Source organism: Parasteatoda tepidariorum, chromosome 8 (assembly GCF_982258835.1).
Source record: "Parasteatoda tepidariorum strain Cologne lab strain chromosome 8, Ptep-v5.0, whole genome shotgun sequence".
Taxonomy (NCBI): Eukaryota; Metazoa; Arthropoda; class Arachnida; order Araneae; family Theridiidae; genus Parasteatoda; species Parasteatoda tepidariorum.
This window is the reverse complement of record NC_141762.1, coordinates 7,228,175-7,240,207: the sequence shown is the minus strand read 5'-3', so window position 1 is coordinate 7,240,207 and position 12,033 is coordinate 7,228,175.

The window sequence follows — 12,033 nt, the reverse complement described above, 5'->3', positions numbered from 1 at the left end:
TTGTGACTTTTCTTTTAGTATGCTATCAAAATGACGTAAAAGCACATCACGGTCGAACAATATACAGGGAGGAGTCATATGACAAGTTTCCCTTCGAAAAACACGGGAGTAAAGAACACAGTGATTGTACATGTAAAACACCCATAGACTATTGGGTATCATTCCACCTTTTAGTGTCTGCACAGGATTAAGACCTCTTGAGGCCCTAAGCACTGAAAATATTTTGGTGCCCCTCTCTAACAATTAAAAATATATCTACTATTAAGTCAAGTGTTAATTCAAAATATAAAATCAAAATTTTTTTAAAAGAAAATATTTAGTCTAATTAAAACAAAAAAATTAAAATAACATAATCAATTGAAAACTTTTCAATTAATATGAAAAAAATAACTTCTGTTTGTGTATATGTACAATGTGCAAAAAAGCAAACACTTTGAATAACTTATGATCGAAAGTTTGAATTTTTATATACTAAGAATCAAAATACTTTTAATTAGAAAAACAGACAAGTACTTTTACTAAAAAAAAACATACCTTTTTTCTTCAATTGATTCGAATTCTTGACTCTCGAAATAAATAGCCCTATCTCGAGAATTTTTTTAACAAACTAAAATATTTAGTACACAATAATAAAATTTATTTACCTAAAAATAGTTCCTTGTCAAAAATAATTTTTGAAAAGTATTAATTATTTTATTTATTAAGAGAATAGGCGAAAGAACTTTTTGAAAATGAAAATTTAACAAATGTCATTTTAAATGACAAAATACAAAATTTTATGTGTACTAAATCAGTCAAATACAATTGTATTATTCAATTTCAAAAAAGTTATATATTTAACATTTAATTTCTCAAGAACTATTCGACAGATTTCTTTCAAATTTTGTATTTTACCATTTAAATTAATATTCTTTAAAATTATATAAAAATTTGTATATTTTTAAATTCAAAATTGTTCTGACTATTAATAATAAATAATTCTTAAAAAAACTATTTTTGACAGGGAATTATTTTTAGATACTAAATGAATTTTATTATTAGATGCAAATATTTTTCAATTCGGTGCAAAAAATTATATAATTTTTAATACATAATTTTAATTTTATTTTTACATTTAAGTTCAATTAATTTTTTATTATTAAAATATAATGCCTTAGAAAAATTAAACTCTTCACTTACATTGATTTAGACATAATCAATATTGATAGATGAATAATAATTATTGATAAAATTATTTGAAGGGTTTAGCTACTATCTGAAGCAATATAAGCTTTGCACTATTACAGCATGCTTTCGAAAGCAATAATCTAGGAAAATGTTTTAGTACAATAAACTTTTTATGTGCATTCACGTAGGATTTTACCTTTTTTTTTTCCTTTCATGAAATTTATTTTTCTTCTCATACTTCTGTAAAAATGTCATAATAATTTTGAGAGTCGCAAAGAATAGTTTTATCTGTTCCTTATAATTTTTATTTACAAGAAATGGCTTTGTTAAAATAAGGAAAAATTATCGATACTATAATTTCAATAGCCTATTGAAATATTAACTATTTTACATATTAAAATTATGAAATTTAATTACGAATTGCAAATAAACTTTTAAGTTTTTAAGAAAAGATTGCTAGTTATTTTACATATGATACATTAAATGTTAAATGATATATTATATGTTAAAATAACCAACTTTGAAATACCTTCTACTGGATCTTAGTACACATTTTAACACAAAAAAGAACTTTTGAATTTAAAATTTCGGTACAGGCAAAGATGATAAAAGAAAAATTTTGAAAATAAATATTTTCTAAGTGGAGGTACATCAAAGTTAACCATTATAACAAGGCTATTTATCAAACACCTGACTTTAGCCTTTCTTAAAAACAAATTCGTGATTTCGTTTGAACACAATTAAACTTATATTTCATTAATCTGCCTTTAAAAATCTGTTCACATTTTAATAATTAAAATTATTTGCTCAATGAAATGGAAGATTTCTCAAGTATTGTTTATAAAAACATTTTCATTTTCAATAAACATTGGGGAAAAGGAACCAATTTAAATAGATTAAATAGTTACTTCGTGAAATCTAATATTTCTGCACGAGTCTTGTTCCTCTTTATATGACCGTTGCCCGAAACTTTTCTTTTAATATAGTCACAAAAATCTTTCCTAAATTTGCTATTTATTTTTAATTTGAAATTTTCGGTACTTTTCTTAGTTCCTAATTATAATTATACAAATTTCGTAATAAGATGTACAAAATATAGTTTACTTGCACTAAACCCAATTCAATGATTGAAAATGATTTTATTGCTACTTATTTCTTACATTTGCTTTTAAAATTAAATCTGTTTTCATGGAATCTCTTTTTAACGAATTTTTCAGTCAACGAACATCCGGTTCACTTTGTCAGGGGTGATTGTGCTCCGGAAAAAATCCGGATTTCCGGAATTTTCGCTAACAGTGATCTGGAAGTTTCCGGAGATCGAAGGTCCAGACGTTTCAAAATATCATTTATCACAGAAGTTTCCGTAAATCAAATTTTCAAAGGTGGAACTTAAAAACACAGTTTATTTTATTTGTTTGTAAGGGAGAGCCAGAGAGATACTTTATAAGCTTATATTCATGATTAATATTCATTTTTTTATCAGTAAATAGTTGTTATAATCATAAACTCAAGAAAGAAAGACATATTTGTAAATTTTAATTACTTCTCCAGGTCATCATAGCTATGAGTAAATGGTGTAGGTATGTGTAAAATTTTAAATATATTTTAAGTAAACTAAGAAATATAGGAAAAAAACCTTGTTTAAATTTTTTCAATTTAATCTGTTTTTTGTTTTTTTTAACTCAAGAAATTTTCCGGAATTTTGACTTGGGCTCACAATCACCCCTGCATTGTGAATTTACGCATCTTTTGTGCTCAACTTTTATAACATTTGTATTTATACAAGACTCTAAGGACTAAGGAACATCTAATTCTTTCCTTATTAAAAGACTAGCTGTTTGCATTCATATTACACAGTATATATTTTAAATCTTAAAATCTAATTTCAATATTCGATATATATAGATAAAAAAAATCATAAGTGATGCGAAGTGTGTGGTCATATTTTCGCAAATTTAACCTCTCCTCCACAAAGAAATTTCGAAAAATGATACTTATACACAGCTCCTTTTTCTTAACGTAGTGAATAAAAAAAAATATTTGACGTAAAATTTTGAAATAAATTTTTGCAACGCAACCTTTACGTAATTTGATAACTTCTTTTTCCAGTTGCAATGAAAATATAATAAAAATATAGTATAAGCAAATATTTTTAAAAAATGTGCAGCACATAAAAACAAAAACATGCATAACACAGTTTTTTTTCACATCAAAAATCACATTTTCTTACGTCATCAAATCATTGCATCAGCATTTTGTAAATCAAATTTTTTTACATAAAAAAATCAAATTGCTGAAGTATGTATTAACTTTGTTACAACTGCGAAAAATATTCTGTAAACGTGAATCGTAGCAGTATTTTATAGAATCATTGTAATGGATAAATAAATAGAGCTTTTATCGCATAGAAATTCACTATCTAATTTCATTATAAGACCAGAAATTTTTGATTTATAGCATCTTTCGTTTTTTTCCTTTTATTATGTAAATTTTCGTACTAAGAAATGCTTGTTATCTACTATTAAAATGGAAGTTCAAAATAATAAATTTATAAGTAATGTTTCGAAGAAAAAAAATTATGTACTGCGAACATTTAGTTAGACTTAGTGGTGCCCTAAGCACGTGCTTAATGGTTAATCCGGCCTTGTGCACAAAGCAGATGCAAGGCTCTCAGTTTGGTCCTATAGTTTTGTTACTGGACTTTTCAGAAATTGGAACCATCATTGCAGTACTGTGTCACCTGGTCAAAATGAAAGGGGGCTTTTTGAGAAAAGTATTTCTAGCATCTGGCAGTTTGTTGGATGAAAATAAGGGGACCCACTTTCTGACACTGACAAAAAACTACATTGAAATTTTTGGTTGGGAGCACCTTCACCATCTGTTATACAGTCCTGATCTCACATCCAGTGACTTCCTTCTGTTTCTGACTTTGGAGAAAAATATTGGTTAAAAGCGCTTTAGAAGTAATGCTAAATTCATACCAGCCTTTCAGCACTTCTTTCATATGCAAAGCCTTAATTTTTTGCAGCTTATAACGTGGTATGACAATTGTCACAACCTACTGCTTTAATATACAAGGGGTGATCAAATGAAAAGGTACGAAACGACACGGTGGGTACAAATGTAGACTTTATTCAAAATATACACCATAGGCCTGTGCGCAGCGATCCCACTGATGAACAAGCCGCAGGATTCCTTGTTCCCAGAATTCCTGGGGTCTTGACGAGACCCAGTCCTTCACAGCGTCCTTGAGTATGTCGTCCGAATTGAAGAGCTTCCCTTTCAGGTGTTTCTTCAGTGGACCAAACACATGGAAATCGCAGGGCGACTAGTCCGGATTGTAGGGCAGATGGTCCAACGTCTCCCACTTGAACTTGCCCAGTTCCATATGTGTGTGTCTGGAGACGTGTGGACGCGCGTTATCGTGGAGCAGAACCACACCCTACGTGAGCAGCCCGGTCTTTTGTTCTTGATGGACCTGCGTAGGCGTCAGAGTGTCTCACAGTACACATCGGAGGTAATGGTTTTTCTGTGCTCGAGGAAATCGGATAACACCTCGCTGCTCCTCAATCGTCGAATTTTGCAACGCGAACGCCATCCGGTCCTCATACGGACTGCCGCATCATTTGGACGCCGCTTTTGATAAGAGCCTATGCTCTCTCCTGCTCATGCGGGCACCAGCGCATGCTCCGATCCCAGTCAGGGACTCCAATCGCATCCCGAGATGTCTCGCTACGTTCTCCCATACCGGAATATGCAAATATTTAATTGTTACGTTTTTACGTCGTTTCGTACCTTTTCATTTGATCACCCTTTGTATTTTTTGTCTTTCATTGCACAGTCACCCAGGGAAACCTATTTTTAACATCCCCACGTACGTTGTGTTGCATTGAATGTTATTCATTGTATAACATTCATTGAATATTTCATACTTAATATGTACTTTTTAAGTTATACTTCATACTAAAAAAATTGGCGTTTTGGTTTTATATCATAGACCAGAGATGCACAACTGATGGCCCACAGGTCAAATGGAGCCTTTAGGCATGGCCCCTGAAATGTCTTAAATATTAGAACTATGAAGCAACAACACAAAAACCTTTTTTTTCCCCGCTTTTTTCTGTATTGTCCTAACTTAGCCTTTGTATCTAATCCTGATCACTAAGAAAACCTTTATATGATACTCTATTCGAAACAAATTTTGTTTTCTGAATATATTTTTATAAGAAAAAATCTATCGATTTTGACTTATTTTTAAAATCGTAAATAAAATTTATTTTACTCCATGCATATTTATTGTTATTACCCTTAACCCCTTCCTTCACGCTCCTGTGAAAATGACGGGGTGAGTTTTCGCTTGCTATTTCTCGCTCCCGTGATATTGACGGGCTGGAGTGTTCAGTAATAATGCTCCAGTAAGAATAAAACTAATTCACTTCTTTTGCCTGGAAAACATTTTATTTCTCATTATACACACCATATAGCAGTACCAGGATATTTTTAAGGTAATTGTAAATAGTTAGTTTATTTTAAACTAGATACTAGCTCTAATCAAATACGTGTATTTGGCAAAATAGACACTTTTATGACCGTTTTCTTGAAATTTAACCGATCGTTTAGGGGTTAATAAGCGGGGGCGCCAATAATATTTTTGCTTACATTTGAAAATCACCTCAAACCGGTTCTTCAATATGCTACTTTATTTCAAGCTTTATGATTATTTTCAATTTGAAAATAAAAGTTTAAGATGATCTTTCTTCACACTTCTGCTTAAATTTTGTTTTCTTTTTTACAATTCTTGAAAAATTCATTCAGTACTTTGATGGCCTTTGATTTAAACAATTTTTAAAAAAAATTGAATTAATTGATGGCAATGTCTATTGGTCATCTACATTTCTGTTTTCAAATACCAAATTAATATTTGCATTATTTTCTGATTTAGATCGCTATCGGAGTAGGTAACTAATAATTCTCTTCTCATAGCTAATAACATTTGTTTCCATAGTGTTAATCCAGAAAATGAATATTTTTGTCATTTTTTTTAGTTAAATTTAATAATTAAATTTTAGTTAAGTTTAATTTTAGATGAATTTGATTGAAATTATGTTGGTGCATTTGGATTTAAATAATTGCTTGTTCTGGCAGTAACTCAAAATAGGAAATTAGTTTAATCCCCATTACTAAGTATTGTAATTTTGTCATTTATTCCTTTTTAGTGTAATTATTAAAAATGTTTTCTGTGAAAACTAACAATTTTTCATATTAAGAATGGTTAAATATTTTGATCTGGGAGAATTGATCCTGGATGATTGGGCTATTACTCAATCTTATGTTTTGGGAAAATATTCTTAAATATTTTATAATGAGAATTGCTTTATTATAAAACCAGATGATTTGAAAAATCATTGCTTTGATTTAATAAATGTTAATGATTTATAAACTTTGTACATGTTATTCCTGAAAACAATTGGACAAAATATAATAAATAATTGCATTTTGGTTAATGGTAGAATTCACCAAAATAATGGGCTACAAATGAATACAATTAATGGTTTTTATTATAAGTATTTAATGAATTTTAATTTCTAATTTACGGTAGCATAGTGTTTTACATTTAAATTTACATAAGCTCATTAATAGATGTAAATATTTATTATGAATCAATTTGTTATCATTTATATTTTTGCTGACTATCCCAGACTCTAAACTTTATTTACGAGGCCAGTTTATTTCATTTTGGTTAATATTTAAAATTTAAATGGCTATATTATTTTTATCATTAGAAATAAAAAGTATCTCCAATTGATTTTTACTATTTTGTAATTTAAATGTAAGTGTACAAGATTTAAAATACTAAATTTTGTTCGATTCAGAATTTACGCAAACTGTACTGCATTGTTATTTTCGTAAATTTAAATAAATAAGCAGTGAGATTATTTATTATTTTTGGTTATCGTCAATTTGCTTTTGAACAGCTTGTCCAGTCTTCCACGTCTCATTGGAATTGAAAGGATAAGTAGAGTGGTTTCCATTTTTTTTTTAAATTTCTCGTGAGTAATTCTTAATCAGTTTTGAAAATGTTATTTTATCTTTGCTTTTATATTGTATGTTAATTTTGAAGAGTCACTATCTATTTTTTCTGAATATACTTAATCAATTGGCTCATTGCGATAGATGGGTTATGCCAAACAATCAGTAATAGTATTTACCACTAATTTTTGTTACACAATAAAACCTCTCGGAAGCGACCACTCTCCGTTCCACAGTAAAATGGAGGTGGGTCGTTCTTAGAGGTTAACCTCCATTGACTTCAAAATGGTAATCGAAGGTACATAATTTTTCGCAAACGATTTTAATTTTAGTCAGTGCCATTTTCTTGGTGTGGAAATGCAACTTTAGTTAGCGTCATGAAAAGACAGATCGATGGATGAAATTTAGCGTCTATAAAAATGATCCCAACTAATACAGTTATATACAAAAACAAATTTCCCAATTATGAAGGATAAAACTATTTTAAATAAATATACAATTACTTCTTGTTTAAATTTAATTTTACATCATAAATAATTAGTTAGCTTTAAAAAGGGAGAAGAGGTTTGTTCAGGGCTCGAAAAAGCTCAGAAATTTTACCTGTCCCCGAGGACGGCTTGTCCAACAATGCACCCGTCCTCCGTTGAAACCATATATGGCAGTACTTTTACTTTCGTTACTTGTACCGCCGGAACAAGTAAAAAGTACGTACTTTTACTTGTACTTCGTTACTTTTTAAATTTAGTACTTTTACTTGTACTTTCGTTACTTTTTTTAGGGAAAAAGTACAAGTATTTGTAACGGAAATATCGAACGAAATCGTTACTTTTTTTCTAAAACTCGGTAAGCTTTCTAAAAAAAAAAATATTAAATTGAAAAAAAAATGCTTATGTTTTTTTTTTTAATTAATAAAATTAATGTGCAATATACATGCATTCACAGCTAACTTCGTGTTTAAATACCTTCTGTTTCAACTTATACTGCACATTCAATTATTTTTTACTAGCTCAAAGATCACAAAGCTATCTGAAACCCTGTGTTTGCTTTGTTTACGTTTGTGCTTTTGAAACGCGTCTCTAAAGAGTAAAACAATCTTAAATCAATGGTAATTTAAATAAATAAAAATAATAAACTAAAAATTAAAATCAATAGATAAAATTTCTTTTTCGTGCAAATCCATAAAAAGTTTGAAATTAAAGCTATATTTGATTTTAAAATTATATTATACGATTATATTATAAAATTATATTATAATATTCTTTCGAATTTAAAAATAAATTTAAATCCGTAACTTTCAAAATTAAAAATAATTAAATAAATGACAACAATTTGGCAAAACCTTTAAAGAGCATAAGAATATTATTCAATAAAATTTTAGGTTCCTTTGAATTTTCGATTTCCTAGAAATGTACTTTTAAATCGTTACTTTTTTTGCTTAGTACTTGTACTTTTACTTGTACTTTTTACTCGTTACTTTTTAAAATATGAACTTTTTACTTTTTACTCGATACTTTTTTAAAAAATACTTGTACTTTTACTCGTTACTTTTTAAAAGTAACGTTGCCATATATGGTTGAAACTAACCCGTCGCTTTTAAATAAATAAAAATATAATTTTCTCCTAATTATTACAAACATTTATATAAATTGCACAATGAATTAATCGTTACTAGGATTACATTATACAGTAATAAAAGAAATACTAGGTTACTAATAGTAACCTAGTATTTCTTTTATGAGATAATTTATTTCTTTTATGAAATAATTAAAACGGCAAAAGTCAAGTTATCTGGAATGTCAAGTTATCCGAGGGTACTGCGTTTTTTAAATGAATCGAATATGACGTTTGCCAGTTCCACAATCAAGCCAATGATTTAGAGAGGTTTCTGAACAGAAATCTGAAAGGGGTTTTCCATTTAGGTAGATGTTCATAATTGCTTTTAAAGCTTCTTGTTTAAGACCAGTACGTATTGTGTTTTTTTCTAAGTTTATTGCTGCAAAGCCCCTTTCAACCGCTGCAGTACTCCCAGACAGAGAAAACATCAATATATGCGCAGTATGTTGCTGTATTGTGGGTCATTTTGCTGCCTTGTAACTTACAAGACTCTTGTAAGGTAACAAAAATTGAAAATGTATGACGAACATTAACGGGAAAATGGACGTCCGCGCGGACGTCGGATTCGAGAAATTCGTTGTCCGCGGAGAATTTTTGACCGTCGAGGACGGGCTGTTTTTCGAGCCCTGTTGTAATGTGAGGTATTGCATTTTATAGAATTTTGTGTTATATAAATCATTTGACATATCTCTTTGAACTTACCTGTTAAACATGGCAATTTTAGTCTGAAACAGATCATTATTTTCTTTAGTTCTTAAATATGAATAAAATTACAAATAGGCCGTTAAATATCTTTTGTTTACAGAAATTTTCATGAGTATTAGATTTATTAACACAAGTTACTAATTTTCCTTTTTATTAGCTTTTGAAATTGTAACCTCTTAGAAAATAATTTAACAAAGAATGCCACAAATTAAAAGCTCTTGCTTAGATACAGAAATTTCTCAATTGCAATTTTCCTTGTTTACAACCACAAATTCAATGAATTTTATGTAGAATTTCTGTTTATAGAATTCTGCTTCTTCTGTATCATTACTTTTTTATAATATCTATTAAAGACATGTAAACGGATCAATGATATTTTTTAAAAGAATTTTCCCCTGCTTTCAAATCGAATCTAAGAAAGGCTTCTACTTTTTTCTGCAAATTCGTGGAAGTCCTTCAATCTCAAGAACGTTTATTCGCGGACTTCCCGTGAATCAATTTCTATTCGACAAAATTTTCTCGCTAATCTAAACTTTAAATTTTGTTATTTACTCAAAATCTCGTTAACGAGGCATTTATTTTGCCCTGTACAGCACTCTTCCTCCCCCCCCCCCTAAGTTTTCCTTCACATGCATCTTTTTTTTTGACGCAGAAAAACACGAGAGGAAAAAAATTCCATAATGACTTCTTTAGAATTAAGGCACTACTGATTCAAGCGCAAAAAGTATAAAACTGGTTATCTTAAAGGTAGTTTCAAAATGGCAAACATTTAAAAGATTGTTCACTAGAAAAAAATGGTGTTTTTTCTCTTTTTTTTTTAAACTTTTATTTTAATGAATAGCAATTTTGTTGCAAATTCCGATATATTATGGAAGAATTCTTTAATGAATGTGATATATTTGCCCCATTTTTTGTTTGGGCATAATTAGATCGAATTAATTTTTAATATGATATTATGACATAAAAATTTTGAATCGCGCATTTCACTTTGCAACGCTATCGTCGCAAATTCGCGGATTTCCACCAAACTCAGGACCGTTAACTCGCGGACTTCCGCGAATCAATAATTTTTAATGCGACAAAATTTTCTCGGAGTTCCACTAATTCAAAATTAAATTTCGCTACTCATGCAAAATTTTTTTAACGAGACATTTATTCCGCTGTTTCCCAGACCGTCGCCAATAGCCCACTGTACAGCTCTAAAGTGACGTAAATAAAAGTACTTGCCTTTTTTTCTTTCTAAGTTCTCATTCACGCTAGATAACGACTTTTTTTTTTTTTTTTTGACTAATTTGTTAGAGAAAAAAGCTACTTCGTATAAACTTCGAGAACATGAGACAAAAAAATTCTATAATAACTTTTGCTAGATTTAATGAACTTCTGTGGCAAACACAAAAGCGTAAAATTGTTAATCTAAAAAGTGATTCCGAAATGACAAATCATTCAAAAGATCGTCCGCTAAAGAATTGTTTTTTGCTCTTACTTTATATTTAAATTTATATAATACTGACAATAGCATAATGTAGCCATTTTGTTGCAATTTCCAATTTGTAACAGAAGAATTATTTGATCAATGTGATTCCAGTATTTCTTGGCGACGATTAGATCGATTTTTTTTTAATATGATACCACGGTATGGAAATTTAGAATAGCGCATTACAGTAACCACTTTTGAACGCCTTCGTAAATCTTCGTTCCTATCTTCTTTTTTTTCGCAGTTAATACTATTGATTTCCTCGTGGTTTTTAAAATTCCGATATAATTACGACACGCAAAATTTGTATCTCTCCTTTGAGTAATGATGGCTCTTGGCATTTCCGGCAAAATTAAATTCCTAGTGCACTTTAGCATCCAAATAGAGTCTCGGTGCTGCCATCTAGTGTGGCAGAAACTAGACGTCAAAATTAACATGACCAACGGTATCTCACCCATTATGGTGGTCCTGAAAGAGTGGATACCACCTCTAGAGAACGCACTAGGTCTGCTCATCGGCAAGACCGATTGTGCAGCTCATTGGAAATAAAAAAAAAAACCTTTGAGTAATGACTTTTTGATGCTTTCGATTTATATGGATTCCGCCATATATGGCAACGTTACTTTTAAAAAGTAACGAGTAAAAGTACAAGTATTTTTAAAAAAAGTAACGAGTAAAAAGTAAAAAGTTCATATTTTAAAAAGTAACGAGTAAAAAGTACAAGTAAAAGTACAAGTACTAAGCAAAAAAAGTAACGATTTAAAAGTACATTTCTAGGAAATCGAAAATTCAAAGTAACCTAAAATTTTATTGAATATTATTCTTATGCTCTTTAAAGTTTTTGCCAAATTGTTGTCATTTATTTAATTATTTTTAATTTTGAAAGTTATGGATTTAAATTTATTTTTAAATTCGAAAGAATATTATAATATAATTTTATAATATAATCGTATCATATAATTTTAAAATCAAATATAGTTTTAATTTCAAACTTTTTATGGATTAGCACGAAAAAGAAATTTTATCTATTGATTTTAATTTTT